The sequence below is a fragment of the Hemitrygon akajei genome, chromosome 4 (genome assembly GCF_048418815.1).
Source record: "Hemitrygon akajei chromosome 4, sHemAka1.3, whole genome shotgun sequence".
NCBI classification, from domain to species: Eukaryota; Metazoa; Chordata; class Chondrichthyes; order Myliobatiformes; family Dasyatidae; genus Hemitrygon; species Hemitrygon akajei.
This window is the reverse complement of record NC_133127.1, coordinates 181,635,672-181,656,634: the sequence shown is the minus strand read 5'-3', so window position 1 is coordinate 181,656,634 and position 20,963 is coordinate 181,635,672. Positions and strand designations below refer to the sequence as shown.

The window sequence follows — 20,963 nt, the reverse complement described above, 5'->3', positions numbered from 1 at the left end:
CAATGAGGCCATCTTCAAAAGGTGATGCCTCAAAAAGGCAGCATCAATCATTAAGGACACCCAGCACTCAGGACATTCCCTCTTCTCATTGCTACCATCAGAGAGGAGGTACAGAAGCCTGAAGACTCACACTCAACATTTTTAAGAAAAGCTTCCAAACAATTAACCCATGGCCAAACCTTACTATTTTTTGCTTTCTTTTTGCACTATATATATTTATTATTATTTAATACATTGCAATGTACTGCTGCCGCAAAACAGCAAATTTCACGCCATATGTCAGTAATTCTAATTCGGATTCGGACAAACGCCTTGGATTAATTACATTTGATTAATACACAGCAGTTATTTTTTAATTCACTCTTATTAAATTATGGAAAATAAAACATTCCAGAAGATTTTTTGGTTTCCAGCCATTAAACTACTTCAATATTTACTTAAGCCAAAATGGCACAATCATGCCTAAGTAATGAATAATCACTCAGCAACCATTTACTCTGCAGTCTCTCAGCACTGCCACTAAGGTCAATGACTGTCAAACACAAGCCAAGAGAAAAGTGATATTCCTGTTAGACATTAAACTAACTCATGAAAATTTTAACTTTCTGGATTGTCTGAACTGTTTGAGCTTATAGATTGCAGAGTTGTGAAATCCAGTGCCCTACTTTACAAAGTTCAAAGTAAATTTATTATCGAAGTGCATTTACCCTCAGTGGCCCAGTGTGTATCAGGTACAGGAATGGAACCCAATGTCGTCTTCTCCTGCTGTAACCTATCTACTTTTAAGTTTGATGTGTTCAGAGATGCTCTGCCACACATCACTGTTGCAACGATTAGCCAATTGAGTTACCTCAGCCGTCCTGACAGCTTGAACCAGCCTGGCCATCCTCCTCTGACTTCGCTCATTAACACAACATTTTTGCCCACAGAACTGCCACTCACTGGATGCCTTTTTGTTTCTCACACCACTCTCTGCAAACTCTAGAGACTGTTGTGTATGAAAATCCCAGGAGATCAGCAGTTTCTGAGATACTCAAACCACCCCATCTAGAACCAACAATCTTTCCATTGTCAAAGTCACTTAGATCACATTTCTTCCCTATACTGATGTTTGGTCTTATGTTTGATCATACCTGCATGCTTTTATGCATTGATTTGCTGCCACATAATTGGCTGATTAGCTATTTACATTAACGAGCAAGTGTACAGGTGTACCTGATAAAATGGCTACTGAGTGTATATGTCTCCACCTTGAGAGTCATTTTCTTGCAGGCATTTACAGGAAAAAGAATTTCAGGATGTAAATAGTATACATTGCTCTGACATTAAATGTACCTTTGAAACCTTTGAAATAAAAAGCAATGCAATAGAATTGATGAAAAATTATAAATAATAAAGACTGACAACCAATTTGCAAAAGACAAATCGTGTAAATAATACAAACAATTAATAAATAATATGGAGTCGTTGGAGCTATTTCTCTAGGGTGTGGAGTCAGTTCAGCGTTGAGGTGAGTGAGGTTTCTTGTCCTTTTCTCAGCTTTTGTCTCTGGATCAACTTCGATACTTGCTTCTCTCCCAGCTCCGGCTTCTTTCTCTCTTTTTTCTTTCTCACATTCCTTCTCTCTTTCACACCTTTCTCTTTCTCACTCAAGTTCTTTCTTTCTATCCCTTCCCTTCTTTTCTACTCCTTGTTCTGCTGTACTGTTCTATGTCCAAGCCTCTTCCAAATCTTCCATCAGACAACACACCATCTATACCTAACTGTCTGGTCCCTGCTTCCCTTAATCCTTCCCGCCTCAACTCTCCTACATTATCCAGGACCCCAACAGACTCCCTACAAAACATTACAAAGGCAAGTTTTCGTTGTTAATGCACTAACATAGACTAAACACCAAGGATAAAGCACAGCACCATGGCCAAAGCCTTATCCTATCAGAATCAGAGACTAGGTTAATATCACTGGCAGCAGCAGAACAATAAAATATTGAAGGAAAAATTAAATAATAAATAAATCATTTACAGTAACTATATATTGAATAGATTTAAAATAGTGCAAAAACTTAATTAATATTTTTTTTTAAGTGAGGTAGTATTCATGGGGTTCAATGTCCATTTAGAAATCGGATGGCAGAGTGGAAGAAGCTGTTCCTGAATCGCTGAGTGTGTGCCTTCAAGCTTCTGTATCTCTTTCTTGGTGGTAACAATGAGAAGAGGGTATGTCCTGGGTGATGGGGGTCCTTAATAATGGACGTCTCCTTTCTGAAGTACCGCTCCCTGAAGATGTCTTGGGTACTACCAAGGCTAGTACCCAAGGTGGAGCTGACTAATTTTACAACTTCCTGTTGCTTCTTTCGGTCCGGTGTAGTGGCCTGTCCATACCAAACGGTGATGCAGCCTGTCAGGATGCTCTTCACAGAACATCTATGGAAATTTTCAAGTGTTTTAAGTTGACAAACCAAATCTCTTCAAACTCCTAATGAAATATAGCCAATGTCATGTCTTCTTTATAGCTGCATCGATATGCTGCGACCAGGTTAAATCTTCAGAAATCTTGACACCCAGGAACTTGAAATTACTCACTTCAATCCTTCTATGAGGATTGGTTTGTCTTCCTTTACCTTAGTGGCATTGAGTGTAAGGTTGTTGCTGCGACACCACTCAACTAGCTGGTACATCCCACTCCTGTACACCCTCTCTTCTCCGTCTGAGCTTCTACGAACAATGGTTGTATCATCAGCAAACTTATAGATGATATTTGAGCTATACCTAGCCACACAGTCATGGGTATAGAGAGAGTAGAGCAGTGGGCTAAGCACACACCCCTGAGGTGCGCCCGTGTTTTATCACCAATTCACAAGGATTTGGTCGACTGGTTAGGAAGTCAAGGATCCAATTGCAGACGGAGGTACAGAGGCCCAGGTTCTGTAGCTTATCAATCAGGATTGTGGGAATGATGGTGTTAAACACTGAGCTATAGTCAATGAACAGCATCCTGACATAGGTGTTTGTATTGTCCAGATGATCTAGGGTCATGTGAAGAGCCATTGAGATTGTATCTACCATTGAGCCATTGTAGTCATGGGCAAATTGCTGTGGGCCCAGGTCTTTGCTGAGGCAGGAATTGATTCTAGCCACGACCAACCTCCCAAAGCATTTCATCACTCTTTCTTCATTGGGATGGAACATTTCACCTGTGAGGTGAATCTGGATAGTCTGATATTGTTTTCTTCAGAGCTGAGAATGAGGATTGGATTGAGATATACAATGTTATGAGGGCTACAATGAGGGTAGATATTAAGAAAATTCTCCTTTTAGTGGGGGTATCTATAACCAGAGGACAGACACTTACAGTAAGTGTAGGTTTTAGAGAGTATCTGAGGAAGATTCTGTTCATCTAAAGAGGGTTGAAATCTGGAACTGCCTGAGGGTATTAGTGAAGAAAGGTGGTCTCATAAGGTTTAAGATTTTTTTTACCTTGTTCTACCTCAATGCATTGTGTAATGATCTGAACTGTATGAACCATACACAAGCAAGATACACAAAATGCTGGAGGAACTCACAGACCAGGCAGCATCTATGGAAAAGAGTAAACAGTCGACGTTTCAGGCCGAGACCCTTCAGCAGAACTGGACAATAAAGATGAGAAGTCAGTGTAAGAAGGCGGGGGAGTGGAGGAAGAAGTACAAGGTAGTAGGTGATAGGTGAGCACATGGTCGAAGAGCCGGCGAGCAGCAGAGGTCTCCGAAGGGAAGATTTAAACTTCTACAGGGATCTAAACATCCCTAGAAGAGACTTTGCAGTGTAGTCACAAACAAGAAAAAAATCTGCAAATGCTGGAATCCAAGCAAGACACACAAAATGTTGGAGGAACTCAGCAGGCCAGGCAGCATCTATGGAAAAGAGTAACAGTTCACGGTTCAGGCTGAGACCCTTCATCAGGACTGGAGAAAAAATATGAGAGGTCAGAGTAAGAAGGTGGGGAAGAAATTATGTTGCTACATGTGACAATAATAAACCATTACTAATACCAAATACTTAGAAGAGCACTTGAAATCAGCGCTAGAGACATACAGGTTGAGTGCTGGAACATGGAATTAGTACAGATTGATACTTGATTGCTGGCGTGGAGATAGTAGGCCAAATGACGCATATGATTCCATGATCCTGTCTGACTCTCACACACACTCAGTGGGACGCAGGCTCAGCGACATGCAGAAATGCATGCACACAAAGCATATACCGGCACTCCCCACCACAAGCACACAAAGCATATACTGTACTGTGGTGAACTACATATACCTGTCTGGACTGCTCCTGTGGCTCCTCTGTGGTGAACTAGATATACCTGTCTGGACTGCTCCTGTGGCTCCTCTGTGGTGAACTAGATATACCTGTCTGGACTGCTCCTGTGGCTCCTCTGTGGTGAACTAGATATACCTGTCTGACTGCCCCTGTGGCTCCTCCCACAGACCCTGCTGACTGCCCCTGTGGCTCCTCCCACAGACCCCTGTATAAAGGCGACTGTGGTCTGCTGCTCTCCCTCATTTTCCCAGGATGTAGTGTTGTTCTTCAGTCAATAAAAGCCGATATCTCACTTCCTAAGTCTCAGCGTGAGTTATTGATGGTGCATCATCCTCCCACAGACCCCTGCTGACTGCTGCTGTGGCTCCTCCCACAGACCCCTGTATAATGGCGATTGAGGCCTGATGCCCAGCCTCATTCCCCAGGATGTAGTGTTGTTCATTCTTCCAGTCAATAAAAGCCGATACCTCGCTTTTTACGTCTCAGAGTGAGTTATTGATGGTGCATCATGTACCGACTCAGAGCGAGAGGGAGGCGGATTCACACCGAGATATATTTACACTGACACAACCTCACACACACGCACCAACCTCACCACGTCTGATTACATTCACTCAGTGGCAGGCAGGCACTCCTCTCAGCGACTGACGTTCGCCGGATCGCTGCCGCCAGACCGGTCAGACCTCCCAGACCTCCCTTCCCCCTTTCCCTCAGCGCTGCGGGCCGGGATGGACTTCTCCCTTGCCCAGTGCCTTCCCTCAGACACCTGTCCCGGGCAGGCCACCGTGAAACGGAAGGAGTAAGGTGTAAATCCCGGCAGATACCAGGTAGGGGTGACTTCTTTCCTCCCGCTTACCTGGATTGATGTTGACGGATTTTGGTGGAAGAGGAGAAGCCACGAAGGGATCAATTATTAATGGGATTACCTTGGTGCCGTTTAAAATAAATATTTGCGACTACATGGACTCGTGTTTGGATACCAGCCCGTTCGTCATCAGTATTCCTGTTGCAAGTCATGGCGCACCAAGATCTCACACACCACATACAATTAGATAGATAGATAGATACTTTATTCATCCCCATGGGGAAATTCAACTTTTTTTCCAATGTCCCATACACTTGTTGTAGCAAAACTAATTACATACAATACTTAACTCAGTAAAAAATATGATATGCATCTAAATCACTATCTCAAAAAGCATTAATAATAGCTTTTAAAAAGTTCTTAAGTCCTGGCGGTTGAATTGTAAAGCCTAATGGCATTGGGGAGTATTGACCTCTTCATCCTGTCTGAGGAGCATTGCATCGATAGTAACCTGTCGCTGAAACTGCTTCTCTGTCTCTGGATGGTGCTATGTAGAGGATGTTCAGAGTTTTCCATAATTGACCGTAGCCTACTCAGCGCCCTTCACTCAGCTACCGATGTTAAACTCTCCAGTACTTTGCCCACGACAGAGCCCGCCTTCCTTACCAGCTTATTAAGACGTGAGGCATCCCTCTTCTTAATGCTTCCTCCCCAACATGCCACCACAAAGAAGAGGGCGCTCTCCACAACTGACCTATAGAACATCTTCAGCATCTCACTACAGACATTGAATGACGCCAACCTTCTAAGGAAGTACAGTCGACACTGTGCCTTCCTGCACAAGGCATCTGTGTTGGCAGTCCAGTCTAGCTTCTCGTCTAACTGTACTCCCAGATACTTGTAGGTCTTAACCTGCTCCACACATTCTCCATTAATGATCACTGGCTCCATATGAGGCCTAGATCTCCTAAAGTCCACCACCATCTCCTTGGTCTTGGTGATATTGAGACGCAGGTAGTTTGAGTTGCACCATATCACAAAGTCCTGTATCAGTTTCCTATACTCCTCCTCCTGTCCATTCCTGACACACCCCACTATGGCCGTGTCATCAGCGAACTTCTGCACATGGCAGGACTCCGAGTTATATTGGAAGTCTGATGTGTACAGGGTGAACAGGACCGGAGAGAGTACGGTTCCCTGCGGCGCTCCTGTACTGCTGACCACCGTGTCAGACCTACAGTCACCCAACCGCACATACTGAGGTCTATCTGTCAAGTAGTCCACTATCCAATCCACCATGTGAGAGTCTACTCCCATCTCCGTTAGTTTGTGCCTTAAGATCTTGGGCTGGATGGTGTTAAAGGCACTAGAGAAGTCAAGGAATGTAATCCTCACAGCACAACTGACCCCATCTAGGTGAGAGAGTGATTTGTGCAGCAAATACGTGATAGCATCCTCCACTCCCACCTTCTCCTTATACGCAAACTGAAGAGGATCCTGGGCGTGCCTGGTTTGTGGCCTCAGATTCTGTATTATCAGCCGCTCCATGGTCTTCATCACGTGCGACGTCAAGGCAACAGGTCTGAAGTCATTCAACTCCTTTGGTTGTGGTTTCTTCGGTACCGGGACAATACAGGATGTTTTCCACTGTCTGGGTACTCTTCTCTGCTCCAGGCTCATGTTGAAGATGCGCTGTAGTGGTTCTCCCAGCTCAGTCGCACAGGCCCTCAGTAATCGTGGGGAAACTCCATCCGGTCCAGCCGCCTTGCTGGTACAGATCTTCCTCAGTTGACCTTCCACCTGTGCAGCCGTAATCCTGGGCGTGGGCAAGGTCTCCTGTGAGTGGCTATTTTCCTGTGAGGGAAGTAAGCCTGGTGTGGATTTCTGCAGTGAGGGTGAGATTGTGCTGTCGAACCTGTTGAAGAAGTTGTTCAGCTGGTTCGCTTTCTCCACATCTCCACTTATGTTTGCCCCCCGCTTTGCACCGCATCCGGTGATGATCTTCATCCCATCCCACACCTCCTTCATGCTTTTTTTCTGCAGCTTTTGTTCTAGCTTCCTCCTATACTGCTCCTTTGCCCCCCTTATCTGTACTCTGAGTTCCTCCTGAACTCTTTTAAGCTCCAACCGATCACCATCTTTAAAGGCCCTCTTCTTCTGGTTTTAGTGCCCATGTTATTAGTTACAGGAGATACGGTGCCTCATAAAGTGGCCACTGAGTGTGTTTCTGTATTTTGTGAATGTACTGCTGCTTGTGGCCCATCCACTTCAAGGGTCGACCTGGTGTGCATTGGGCGATGTTCTTCCGCACACCGCCATCACGCGTGGTGATTTGAGTTACTGTCGGCTAGAACCAGTCTGGCCTCACTCATCTGACCTCTCTCATTAACAAGGTGCTTGAATGGTCATGGCTGTTCCTGATCCTGGTGGTGTGAGACCTAAGGGTTCTGCACCTCCTTCCTGATGGCAGCAGCAAGAAGAGAGAATGGCTTGGATGGTGGGAGATGATGTTTCTTGTAAAGGGAAAGGAATAAGAGTAAGTGGGGGGCCTTGAAGAGTGAGATATCAAGAGTCCAGGAACAGCACGTTCCTCAGGAGTTCCCAACCCTTTTTTATGACATGGTCAAATACCATTAAGCCAGGGGTCCATGGACCCCAAGTTGGAAACCCCTGCATTAGAGTGATGGGTAAACAGAATAAAAACTGTTAGGCCATTGGGCCTACATTCTTGTTGCACTGCGAGGTGACACTACGAGTAGGATTTTTACGGCTGATTTTCCCAAGGCTCACTGATCAGATCATTGGTTCTTTGACCTCCCAGTCAACCCTATTTATCCTCTGTGTGTTTCATAAATACAATCAGATTCCACAGTGAAATTTTAATCAGTACACCGATAAGATGGGCTTAGAGGGAAACAGGGCAAATGCAGGAAATCTAGATTCATGAGTAACACACACACACACACACACACACACACACACACACACACACACACACACACACACACACACACACACACACACACACACACACACACACACACACACACACACACACACACAATGTTGGAAGCAGCATCTCTTATTTTGGCTTCTTCCCCCTTCCTTTCTAGTCCTGATGAAGCGGCATGGCTGAACACATTGGCTCTTTATACCTCTCCACCGATGCTGTCTGACCTACTGAGTTTCTCCAGCAGTGTGTGTGTGCGTGCGTGTGCACGCGCGCGCGTTACTCTGGATTTCCAGCATCTGCAGAATCTCGTGTTCAAGCTTCAAAATTCAAGACAGTTCATTGCAATGCCCAAGTACATGAGTATAAAGGAGAACAAAATGATGTTATTCCAGATCTGATGCAGCATTAAAGAACACAATAAGCATAAAAAGCACAATAAATGATCAGAGCAATCCTATAAAACATAATGTACAAATAAAGTTGCAGTATATGGGGGATGAAGGGTGCTGACAGGTTGTGGAGAAGAGTGGCTGATGTGGATATACAGTACTGTTCAAAAGTCTTGGGCACATAACTATAGCTAGCACAAAGTACACTGCAGGTGCTGTGGTCAAATCAACACGTACAAACAAGCTGGATGAACTCAGCAGGTCGGGCAGCATCCGTTGAAATGAGCAGTCAACATTTCGGGCCGAGACCGACGAAGTCCTGACGAAGGGACTCGGCCCGAAACGTTGACTGTTCATTTCAACGGATGCTGCCCGACCTGCTGAGTTTGTCCAGCTTGTTTGTACGTGTTGATTTATCTATAGCTAGGATGCGCAGTACTGTAGTAACATTTTGTATTGCACGGTACGAAAAAACAAATTTCATGACGTGATAAACCTGATTCTGATATAGATCTCTGTTGTTAACTGAGATTTGGAAGGAGACAGGGAGAGAGGAAGGAGTGGGAAGCACCAGACGGACGATCTGTAATGATCAATAAACCAATTGTTTGGAATCAAATGTCCTTGCCAGGTGTCTCAGAGCTGGGTGTGTCTGCACCTGCGCCACCTCCCCATCCCTGTGCTGTGCTCTCCCACACCCTCCCAGGGAGCTCCACCTTCGCCATTCCCAACATCCTTTGCTTGCTCCCGGCAGACTTCCGAACACACTCTCCACTCAATGTTGGAACCAGATGTGAGGCCACTATGGGTGGCATGGACTGGATGGGCCAAAGGGCCTTTATCCATGCTATATTTCTCTATTGCTCTATGACCATGAACAAAGCTGACTTCTAAATCAATTGAGTTGAAAGGACTCCTGCCTCCAGGTCTGAACATCATGGCCCCACTGCAGACACTTGAACCTAGAGATGTAAACCATCTTACCCCTCTCACCATTTGGTTGGCACAGACCTGATGGGTCAAATGGCCTGTTTCTGTGCTGTAGTGTTCTATGCCTCTAAAACTATCTCACTGACAAACTGCCCTACGAGTTCTTTCCCGTTAGTGCTTTCTGACTGAGAGGCCAAGTCATCTGTGCGTCCTCTGAGAAGAATTAAAAAAAAATACCCTGGTGCTATTTTAGAAATCCCCTGCAGTTTGCCTACCAGGAGCACATTGGAGCACATTTGCCTACCAGGAGCACATTGGAGATAAACTAGCAGCCTTACGACGGGCCCCTGTGGATAAAATTAAAATGGCCTGGGAGCAGGATTTAAATATCTCCTTATCCGAGGAGAGCTGGGACTCAGTTCTCAAATCGGTTAACTCAACCTCTCTTTGTGCTCGCCATTGCCTTTTACAGTTTAAGATTGTTCATAGAGCCCATATGTCTAAATCTAAACTATCTCGATTCTACCCTGGCATTAGTCCACTCTGTGATAAATGCAAGAGGGGCGTGGCCTCTCTCATCCATATGTACTGGTTCTGTCCTAGTTTGGAGAAATTCTGGAAAGATGTCTTCACTACATTATCGGGTATTCTGAATCAGCAACTAGAACCAAACCCCTTAATTGCTCTGTTCGGTTTTTGGGGCGAGACAGATTTATGTCTGGGTCCGACCAAATGCCGAATACTATCCTTTGCCTCTCTCCTGGCGAGACGCTTGATCCTCCTTAGATGGAGGGATGTTGCCCCGCCCACTCATGCGCAATGGCTTAACGACATTATGGCCTGCTTGGACCTCGAAAAAATTCATTATTCAGTTCTTAATTCGGATCTAAAGTTCCATAAGGTCTGGGGACCTTTTATCGAGTACTTTCATAACCTTCCTCTTGACTAGGGTTTTTTTTTCTTTTTTTTTCTTCTTTTCGGTCCCTTGCTTTCAGCTCCCTTTTTTTTCTGGTAGTAGGCATTATTATCCTCTGTTGCTAAGTGTATTCACAGTCTGGGAGTTTGACTGTCCTGACTTGGACTTGTGTTGTGGTCGGTCTGGAGTTGTTGTTGTTTTTTTCTTGTGTTGTGGGACTTGGGGAAGACACTAAGCTTACTTGTCTTTAATTTAGGTGCTTTTTTGTTAAATTCTCTTCCTTTGTAGCATATTGTTATTGTATGCTTAATTTTGCACTGTATTAATGCTCCTCATTGGGATTTGGGGTTTTTAATTTGTAAAATGTTTTGAAAAACTAATAAAAAAAATATTTCTTTAAAAAAAATATTCATAGTATGCATATTACCAAAAACAGCATTTAACATGCCGCGCAATTTTCAGGCTGTGTAAACATTTCCAACTCAGAGCAATGGTTGGTCCATGCAAATGTAAAAAAGAATTAGAGGGAATGTTGCTGATAATGCTGGCAAGATGATGGTCAAAGAATCAAGATTATATGAGATAGTCTAATTTAGCTGATTTTAGTCAATATCCTTCTTAGCCAGTGATTCCCAACCTGGGAATTGGTATTGGTTTACTGCATAAAAATGTTGGGAACCCTTGCTCTAAATCTTTCCTATCCATGTACTTGTCCAAATGTCTTTTAAATATTGTAATGGCACCCATCTCTACCACTTCCTCTGGCAGCTCATGTGAAAAACTCCCCAGGTCTCCTTTAAATTTTACCCTCTCATCTTAAAACTTTGCCCTCCAGTTTTAGTAAACTCAGCCAGCTCCATCATGGGCACTAGCCGCCCAAGCAATGAGGCCATCTTCAAAAGGTGATGCCTCAAAAAGGCAGCATCAATCATTAAGGACACCCAGCACTCAGGACATTCCCTCTTCTCATTGCTACCATCAGAGAGGAGGTACAGAAGCCTGAAGACTCACACTCAACATTTTTAAGAAAAGCTTCCAAACAATTAACCCATGGCCAAACCTTACTATTTTTTGCTTTCTTTTTGCACTATATATATTTATTATTATTTAATACATTGCAATGTACTGCTGCCGCAAAACAGCAAATTTCACGCCATATGTCAGTAATTCTAATTCGGATTCGGACAAACGCCTTGGATTAATTACATTTGATTAATACACAGCAGTTATTTTTTAATTCACTCTTATTAAATTATGGAAAATAAAACATTCCAGAAGATTTTTTGGTTTCCAGCCATTAAACTACTTCAATATTTACTTAAGCCAAAATGGCACAATCATGCCTAAGTAATGAATAATCACTCAGCAACCATTTACTCTGCAGTCTCTCAGCACTGCCACTAAGGTCAATGACTGTCAAACACAAGCCAAGAGAAAAGTGTTATTCCTGTTAGACATTAAACTAACTCATGAAAATTTTAACTTTCTGGATTGTCTGAACTGTTTGAGCTTATAGATTGCAGAGTTGTGAAATCCAGTGCCCTACTTTACAAAGTTCAAAGTAAATTTATTATCGAACTGCATTTACCCTCAGTGGCCCAGTGTGTATCAGGTACAGGAATGGAACCCAATGTCGTCTTCTCCTGCTGTAACCTATCTACTTTTAAGTTTGATGTGTTCAGAGATGCTCTGCCACACATCACTGTTGCAACGATTAGCCAATTGAGTTACCTCAGCCGTCCTGACAGCTTGAACCAGCCTGGCCATCCTCCTCTGACTTCGCTCATTAACACAACATTTTTGCCCACAGAACTGCCACTCACTGGATGCCTTTTTGTTTCTCACACCACTCTCTGCAAACTCTAGAGACTGTTGTGTATGAAAATCCCAGGAGATCAGCAGTTTCTGAGATACTCAAACCACCCCATCTAGAACCAACAATCTTTCCATTGTCAAAGTCACTTAGATCACATTTCTTCCCTATACTGATGTTTGGTCTTATGTTTGATCATACCTGCATGCTTTTATGCATTGATTTGCTGCCACATAATTGGCTGATTAGCTATTTACATTAACGAGCAAGTGTACAGGTGTACCTGATAAAATGGCTACTGAGTGTATATGTCTCCACCTTGAGAGTCATTTTCTTGCAGGCATTTACAGGAAAAAGAATTTCAGGATGTAAATAGTATACATTGCTCTGACATTAAATGTACCTTTGAAACCTTTGAAATAAAAAGCAATGCAATAGAATTGATGAAAAATTATAAATAATAAAGACTGACAACCAATTTGCAAAAGACAAATCGTGTAAATAATACAAACAATTAATAAATAATATGGAGTCGTTGGAGCTATTTCTCTAGGGTGTGGAGTCAGTTCAGCGTTGAGGTGAGTGAGGTTTCTTGTCCTTTTCTCAGCTTTTGTCTCTGGATCAACTTCGATACTTGCTTCTCTCCCAGCTCCGGCTTCTTTCTCTCTTTTTTCTTTCTCACATTCCTTCTCTCTTTCACACCTTTCTCTTTCTCACTCAAGTTCTTTCTTTCTATCCCTTCCCTTCTTTTCTACTCCTTGTTCTGCTGTACTGTTCTATGTCCAAGCCTCTTCCAAATCTTCCATCAGACAACACACCATCTATACCTAACTGTCTGGTCCCTGCTTCCCTTAATCCTTCCCGCCTCAACTCTCCTACATTATCCAGGACCCCAACAGACTCCCTACAAAACATTACAAAGGCAAGTTTTCGTTGTTAATGCACTAACATAGACTAAACACCAAGGATAAAGCACAGCACCATGGCCAAAGCCTTATCCTATCAGAATCAGAGACTAGGTTAATATCACTGGCAGCAGCAGAACAATAAAATATTGAAGGAAAAATTAAATAATAAATAAATCATTTACAGTAACTATATATTGAATAGATTTAAAATAGTGCAAAAACTTAATTAATATATTTTTTTTTAAGTGAGGTAGTATTCATGGGGTTCAATGTCCATTTAGAAATCGGATGGCAGAGGGGAAGAAGCTGCTCCTGAATCGCTGAGTGTGTGCCTTCAAGCTTCTGTATCTCTTTCTTGGTGGTAACAATGAGAAGAGGGTATGTCCTGGGTGATGGGGGTCCTTAATAATGGACGTCTCCTTTCTGAAGTACCGCTCCCTGAAGATGTCTTGGGTACTACCAAGGCTAGTACCCAAGGTGGAGCTGACTAATTTTACAACTTCCTGTTGCTTCTTTCGGTCCGGTGTAGTGGCCTGTCCATACCAAACGGTGATGCAGCCTGTCAGGATGCTCTTCACAGAACATCTATGGAAATTTTCAAGTGTTTTAAGTTGACAAACCAAATCTCTTCAAACTCCTAATGAAATATAGCCAATGTCATGCCTTCTTTATAGCTGCATCGATATGCTGCGACCAGGTTAAATCTTCAGAAATCTTGACACCCAGGAACTTGAAATTACTCACTTCAATCCTTCTATGAGGATTGGTTTGTCTTCCTTTACCTTAGTAGCATTGAGTGTAAGGTTGTTGCTGCGACACCACTCAACTAGCTGGTACATCCCACTCCTGTACACCCTCTCTTCTCCGTCTGAGCTTCTACGAACAATGGTTGTATCATCAGCAAACTTATAGATGATATTTGAGCTATACCTAGCCACACAGTCATGGGTATAGAGAGAGTAGAGCAGTGGGCTAAGCACACACCCCTGAGGTGCGCCCGTGTTTTATCACCAATTCACAAGGATTTGGTCGACTGGTTAGGAAGTCAAGGATCCAATTGCAGACGGAGGTACAGAGGCCCAGGTTCTGTAGCTTATCAATCAGGATTGTGGGAATGATGGTGTTAAACACTGAGCTATAGTCAATGAACAGCATCCTGACATAGGTGTTTGTATTGTCCAGATGATCTAGGGTCATGTGAAGAGCCATTGAGATTGTATCTACCATTGAGCCATTGTAGTCATGGGCAAATTGCTGTGGGCCCAGGTCTTTGCTGAGGCAGGAATTGATTCTAGCCACGACCAACCTCCCAAAGCATTTCATCACTCTTTCTTCATTGGGATGGAACATTTCACCTGTGAGGTGAATCTGGATATTCTGATATTGTTTTCTTCAGAGCTGAGAATGAGGATTGGATTGAGATATACAATGTTATGAGGGCTACAATGAGGGTAGATATTAAGAAAATTCTCCTTTTAGTGGGGGTATCTATAACCAGAGGACAGACACTTACAGTAAGTGTAGGTTTTAGAGAGTATCTGAGGAAGATTCTGTTCATCTAAAGAGGGTTGAAATCTGGAACTGCCTGAGGGTATTAGTGAAGAAAGGTGGTCTCATAAGGTTTAAGATTTTTTTTACCTTGTTCTACCTCAATGCATTGTGTAATGATCTGAACTGTATGAACCATACACAAGCAAGATACACAAAATGCTGGAGGAACTCACAGACCAGGCAGCATCTATGGAAAAGAGTAAACAGTCGACGTTTCAGGCCGAGACCCTTCAGCAGAACTGGACAATAAAGATGAGAAGTCAGTGTAAGAAGGCGGGGGAGTGGAGGAAGAAGTACAAGGTAGTAGGTGATAGGTGAGCACATGGTCGAAGAGCCGGCGAGCAGCAGAGGTCTCCGAAGGGAAGATTTAAACTTCTACAGGGATCTAAACATCCCTAGAAGAGACTTTGCAGTGTAGTCACAAACAAGAAAAAAATCTGCAAATGCTGGAATCCAAGCAAGACACACAAAATGCTGGAGGAACTCAGCAGGCCAGGCAGCATCTATGGAAAAGAGTAACAGTTCACGGTTCAGGCTGAGATCCTTCATCAGGACTGGAGAAAAAATATGAGAGGTCAGAGTAAGAAGGTGGGGAAGAAATTATGTTGCTACATGTGACAATAATAAACCATTACTAATACCAAATACTTAGAAGAGCACTTGAAATCAGCGCTAGAGACATACAGGTTGAGTGCTGGAACATGGAATTAGTACAGATTGATACTTGATTGCTGGCGTGGAGATAGTAGGCCAAATGACGCATATGATTCCATGATCCTGTCTGACTCTCACACACACTCAGTGGGACGCAGGCTCAGCGACATGCAGAAATGCATGCACACAAAGCATATACCGGCACTCCCCACCACAAGCACACAAAGCATATACTGTACTGTGGTGAACTACATATACCTGTCTGGACTGCTCCTGTGGCTCCTCTGTGGTGAACTAGATATACCTGTCTGGACTGCTCCTGTGGCTCCTCTGTGGTGAACTAGATATACCTGTCTGACTGCTCCTGTGGCTCCTCCCACAGACCCTGCTGACTGCCCCTGTGGCTCCTCCCACAGACCCTGCTGACTGCTCCTGTGGCTCCTCCCACAGACCCTGCTGACTGCCCCTGTGGCTCCTCCCACAGACCCCTGTATAAAGGCGACTGTGGTCTGCTGCTCTCCCTCATTTTCCCAGGATGTAGTGTTGTTCTTCAGTCAATAAAAGCCGATATCTCACTTCCTAAGTCTCAGCGTGAGTTATTGATGGTGCATCATCCTCCCACAGACCCCTGCTGACTGCTGCTGTGGCTCCTCCCACAGACCCCTGTATAATGGCGATTGAGGCCTGATGCCCAGCCTCATTCCCCAGGATGTAGTGTTGTTCATTCTTCCAGTCAATAAAAGCCGATACCTCGCTTTTTACGTCTCAGAGTGAGTTATTGATGGTGCATCATGTACCGACTCAGAGCGAGAGGGAGGCGGATTCACACCGAGATATATTTACACTGACACAACCTCACACACACGCACCAACCTCACCACGTCTGATTACATTCACTCAGTGGCAGGCAGGCACTCCTCTCAGCGACTGACGTTCGCCGGATCGCCGCCGCCAGACCGGTCAGACATCCCAGACCTCCCTTCCCCCTTTCCCTCAGCGCTGCAGGCCGGGATGGACTTCTCCCTTGCCCAGTGCCTTCCCTCAAACACCTGTCCCGGGCAGGCCACCGTGAAACGAAAGGAGTAAGGTGTAAATCCCGGCAGATACCAGGTAGGGGCGACTTCTTTCCTCCCGCTTACCTGGATTGATGTTGACGGATTTTGGTGGAAGAGGAGAAGCCACGAAGGGATCAATTATTAATGGGATTACCTCGGTGCCGTTTAAAATAAATATTTGCGACTACGTGGACTCGTGTTTGGATACCGGCCCGTTCGTCATCAGTATTCCTGTTGCAAGTCATGGCGCACCAAGATCTCACACACCACATACAATTAGTGCCCACGTTATTAGTTACAGGAGATACGGTGCCTCATAAAGTGGCCACTGAGTGTGTTTCTGTATTTTGTGAATGTACTGCTGCTCGTGGCCCATCCACTTCAAGGGTCGATCTGGTGTGCGTTGGGCGATGTTCTTCCGCACACCGCCATCACGCGTGGTGATTTGAGTTACTGTCGGCTAGAACCAGTCTGGCCTCACTCATCTGACCTCTCTCATTAACAAGGTGCTTTTGCCCACAGAACTGCCACTCACTGGATTTTTTTGTTTCTCACACTTGTAACAGGCTCTAAGGTTTCACAGCTAAGGCTGATATAATGGTTTCTCTGTAATGCTCCACTGTTAAGGTAATGGTTTCTCTGTAGCAACAATGTTTGGGTTATGGCTAGAGATAATGGGACTTTGGAATGTACGTTAACCAATGGGAGAAATGTTGTTCTTTCTTGTGAGTCTGGAAGCGAGTTTTCCGTGGTCTTTCGTCGGGGAGCGATGGAGAGAGAGGACGCGAATGGAGAGGACAGCGTGGACTGAGGAGTGGGGGTTCGACGGCCAGCTACGAGGTCCGCGACGTTCGGAGGTCGACGGTTGATGAATAGCCATATCAGTGAGCTCCAACGATGTGCGATAGACTTTTTTCCCCCTTAAAATGGACCCTTTTTATTTTCTTTAATAACCCTTTATTCAGAACTAGACAACCAGGTCACCCATTGGGGCACCCTTTGAGAGAAAAGTAGTGCAGTCTGATGTGATACGCTTTGGAAATTAAAGAAGAAAAACTCAGTTTATTAAAGAAGAAAGACGCGTAGCAAGACAAATATAGCTCCTCCTCGTTTAACGAAGGATACTTTTGATCACAACATTTCTGGTTGATCTGCCACCCTTCATGAATACTGCCTGCCTCTGCTCCTCTGTTTCTTCTTCTCTCATCTTTCTTGTCCTGACTCTTTGATCCTGGAGTCGTGCATCCCTGGTCGCATCTCCCTGGTCTCATCTTGCTCTCTCCCTCTCCTTGCCGCTTCCCGACGATGTTTGGCGTCATCTCTTGATCATAATGTTCCCCTTCTCTTTCCACGCGGCATAATTAGGTTGATCATTTTTTTTTACCTTAATGCTGGATAGAAGATAGCTGATTATTCTTGATGATGTGGTTGGCGCTCTCCTAAATGGACGTGATAGCCCTGTCCTTTTGCTGGGGTTGGTGTCACTGCTGTGAGCATCGTGAGGCACTGCTGAGGCTGGCCGTGCACGTGCGTTGTGGTGTCGCTTCGCGGTTTCCATGGAAGGTGGGATCGGCTCTGTGAGCATCGTGAGGCACTGCTGAAGCTGGCCGTGAGCATGCATCGTTGTGTCGCTTTGCAGTTTCCATTAAAGGTGGAATCGGCTTGGCTTGTGGAAGGCAGGACCTGTTGATTGACGAGAGAGCAATTTTATACGAATATATAACCCTGAACTTTGCATGCATTCTGTAAGTTAGCAAACACGGGGAAATCTGCAGATGCTGGAAATTCAAACAACAACACACACAAGATGCTGGTAGAACACAGCAGGCTAGGCAGCATCTATAGGGAGAAGCGATGTCGACGTTTAAAATTGACATCGCATCTCCCTATAGATGCTGCCTAGCCTGCTGTGTTCTGTAAGTTAGAGCTTTTTAAGTCGATTTAGTCAAAAAAAAAGCACTATAATGCACCGTTTGGGCTAATTGGAAGTCACAAACAGAACATGAGAGTTTTAGTAGTATATAGATAAGATTTATAAAGTTCAATCATTTAATTGCATATTGTGTACTGTTTGATCTTTTGCAGTGCAGATTTGTAACCGGGCAACACATCACGCAGCATCCACACAAACGAGATTTCTCAGTTTGGCAGGGCCAGAAGTTGTTTTCCCCTAGATGAACACGTGTTTGTGGAGCCTGAGGGTTACACACTATTCACTGCAAACTCCAGAGACTGTTGTGCATTAATTCAACATTCTCTGAAATACTCAAACCACCCCATCTGGCACCAACTATCATTACACAGTCAAAGTCACTGAGGTCTGAACAACATCTAAACCTCTTGACCATGTCTGCATGCTTTTATGCATTGAGTTGCTGCCACGTGATTGGCTGATTAAATATTTGTATTAACCAGCATGTGTACAGTTGCCCTTTCTATGATAGTGTGAGGCGAGCAAAGCAGAGGGATCAGTGTCATGAATGCAAGAAATTCTGCTGATGCTGGAAATCCAGAGTAATACACACAAAATGCTGGAGAAACTCAGCAGATCAGGCAGCATCCATGGAAATGAACAAACAGTCAATGTTTCCGGCCGAGACCCTACTTCAGCACTGGAAATGAAGAGGGAAGACACCAGAATAAAAAGGTGGAGGGAGGAGAAGGAGAATAGCTAGAAGGGGATAGGTGAAGCCAGGTGGAGGGAAAAAAGATCTGGAAAAGAAGGAATCTGATAGGAGAGGAGAGGAGTCCATAGGTGAAAGGAAAGGAGGTTCAAAGGCTGCCGCAGGGGAGGTGACAGGCAGGTGAGTTGAGGTAGGTGGGGAATAGAAGAGGAAGGGAGGGGTAAGGAAACTTTTTTTACCAGAAGGAGAAATCAATATTCATGCCATCGGGTTGGAGCATACCCAGATGGAATATAAGGTATTGCTTCTCCACTCTGAGGGTGGCCTCATCATGGCACAAGGAAACCATGGATCGACATGTCAGAATGGGAGTTAAAATGTTTGACACCGGATTTTGTGTCATGTACAGGCCAACTGTACCATTTCTAAAATGCATGACACATGGAAGAGTCCATTCAAATGTTTTGAACTTGGGGGTGGGACTTGTGATCCGTGATGGGAGAACTAGCCACCAAGCGACAGGCCTTTCAATGACCTGATGGATTTCCTTAAATCCCACTGCACACCAGCTCTCTGGGAGTGCACTGCTGGGACACAAGAGGACCTTTAAGACATAGACGGGCATGTGGAAGTGAGAAAAACGTGGGGTTATGGGCTGTGTAGGTGAGAAGGTTTAGACTGATAGGAGTAGGTTGGTTTTTATTTTTGAGACACAGCATGGAACAGGCCCTTTCAGCCCAACGAGTGGAACCACCTAGCAATCCACCTGTTTAACATTGGCCTAATGACTAATTAACCCACTAACCAATACATCTTTGGACTGTAGGAGGAAACTGGAGAACCCGGGGGAACGCAGTCACGGGGAAAAACATACAAACCCCTTACAGACGGTGCCGGAATTGAACTCCAAACTCCCTGAGATGTAAAAGCATCATGCTAACTGCTACATTACCCAGGTTTCCACAGGTTAGCAGGCCAAAGGACCAGTGGTGTGTTGTACGCCCTATGTATCACCACGTGGTTTGCAGATAAAAGAAAACTCTGTCTTCAAGATGATCCATAAATTCCAGTTCCTTGTCAAACATTTGCACAGTAGTTCAAATGTAGAGTATTCTAATACAGAATATTACAGCACTGTACAGGCCTTTGAACTCACAACTTTGTGCTAACCTTTTAACCGACTCTAAGATCCCACATAGCCCTTCATTTTTCTAGCATCCATGTGACTAGGAGTTTCTGCCTCTATCAGCACCCTATTAGGGTATATCAGTCTGTATAAAAGCTTGGAGGCTATCCAGATGGAATACAAGGTGTTGCTCCTCCACCCTGAGAGTGGCCTCATCTTGGCACAAGAGGATCTGTGGACCAACATGTCAGAATAGGAATGGGAACTTCGCTTTGTATTAACTCAGTAGTATTAAGTGTTATTTGGTAACTTGAAAGACTTAGGGATGCTAGCTATATGTATGTTTCTAATACTTTTGCAAAATATTTCTTATTGTAATTTATAGTTTATTATGTATTTTACTGTACTGCTGCCGCATAACAACAAATTTCATGAGATATGCCATTGATATTAAATCTGATTCTGAGTGAAGTGCACAGTAACTTAATATGAAATTTGTTATTCTTTTTCAGCCCACTGAGAGGGCAGAATCCAGGGTGAAATCTTTGACTGAACCAGATTTCCGGTAACAAGTGACTCTCCCATTCTAGAGCAGCTGATGTAATTTGCAATACTTGGTGTGTTTTAACAAGAATTTTCCTAATTTAGCATCTCTTGCTAAGTTCTCAGTTTAATTCTTTGTACACAGAGTTTTGAAGCTTACACATGCATAGGAGTCACAGAGCACTACAGCACAGAAACAGGCCCTTCGGTCCATCTAGAGAGGCACTTGCTGGTTGCCCCCGGTGCATCCCTCGGTGGTTAACACAATTGGCACATTGCACTGTATGTTTCAATGTACATGAAATAAATAAAATCTGAATGAGTTCCCTGCTCTAAAATGAAATCCAACATTCCATCCACAGACTCCATTAAAAAAGCAACACTGTGCAGAA

The 20,963-nt window shown here is 44.2% G+C and overlaps 1 protein-coding gene and 1 long non-coding RNA gene across 3 annotated transcripts in view; both read right to left on the bottom strand.

The window, feature by feature from the left end:
* The window catches only part of LOC140727012 (regucalcin-like), a 29,816-nt gene extending 24,500 nt beyond the window's left edge, over nt 1–5,316 (bottom strand). Inside the window, exon 1 of one of the 2 annotated variants that reach the window (XM_073044157.1) lies at nt 5,161–5,316. The gene's annotated coding sequence lies outside the window, so the exon portion shown is untranslated. The other variant, XM_073044156.1, reaches the window with a different exon arrangement.
* Nucleotides 5,317–11,362: 6,046 nt separating this feature from the next.
* On the bottom strand, nt 11,363–18,112 carry LOC140727011 (uncharacterized). Its single transcript, XR_012098774.1, has 2 exons — nt 15,574–18,112; nt 11,363–15,527 (listed from the first exon to the last, which is right to left on the bottom strand). It is a non-coding gene; the product is annotated as an uncharacterized lncRNA (long non-coding RNA).
* Between the last annotated feature and the right edge of the window lie 2,851 nt (nt 18,113–20,963).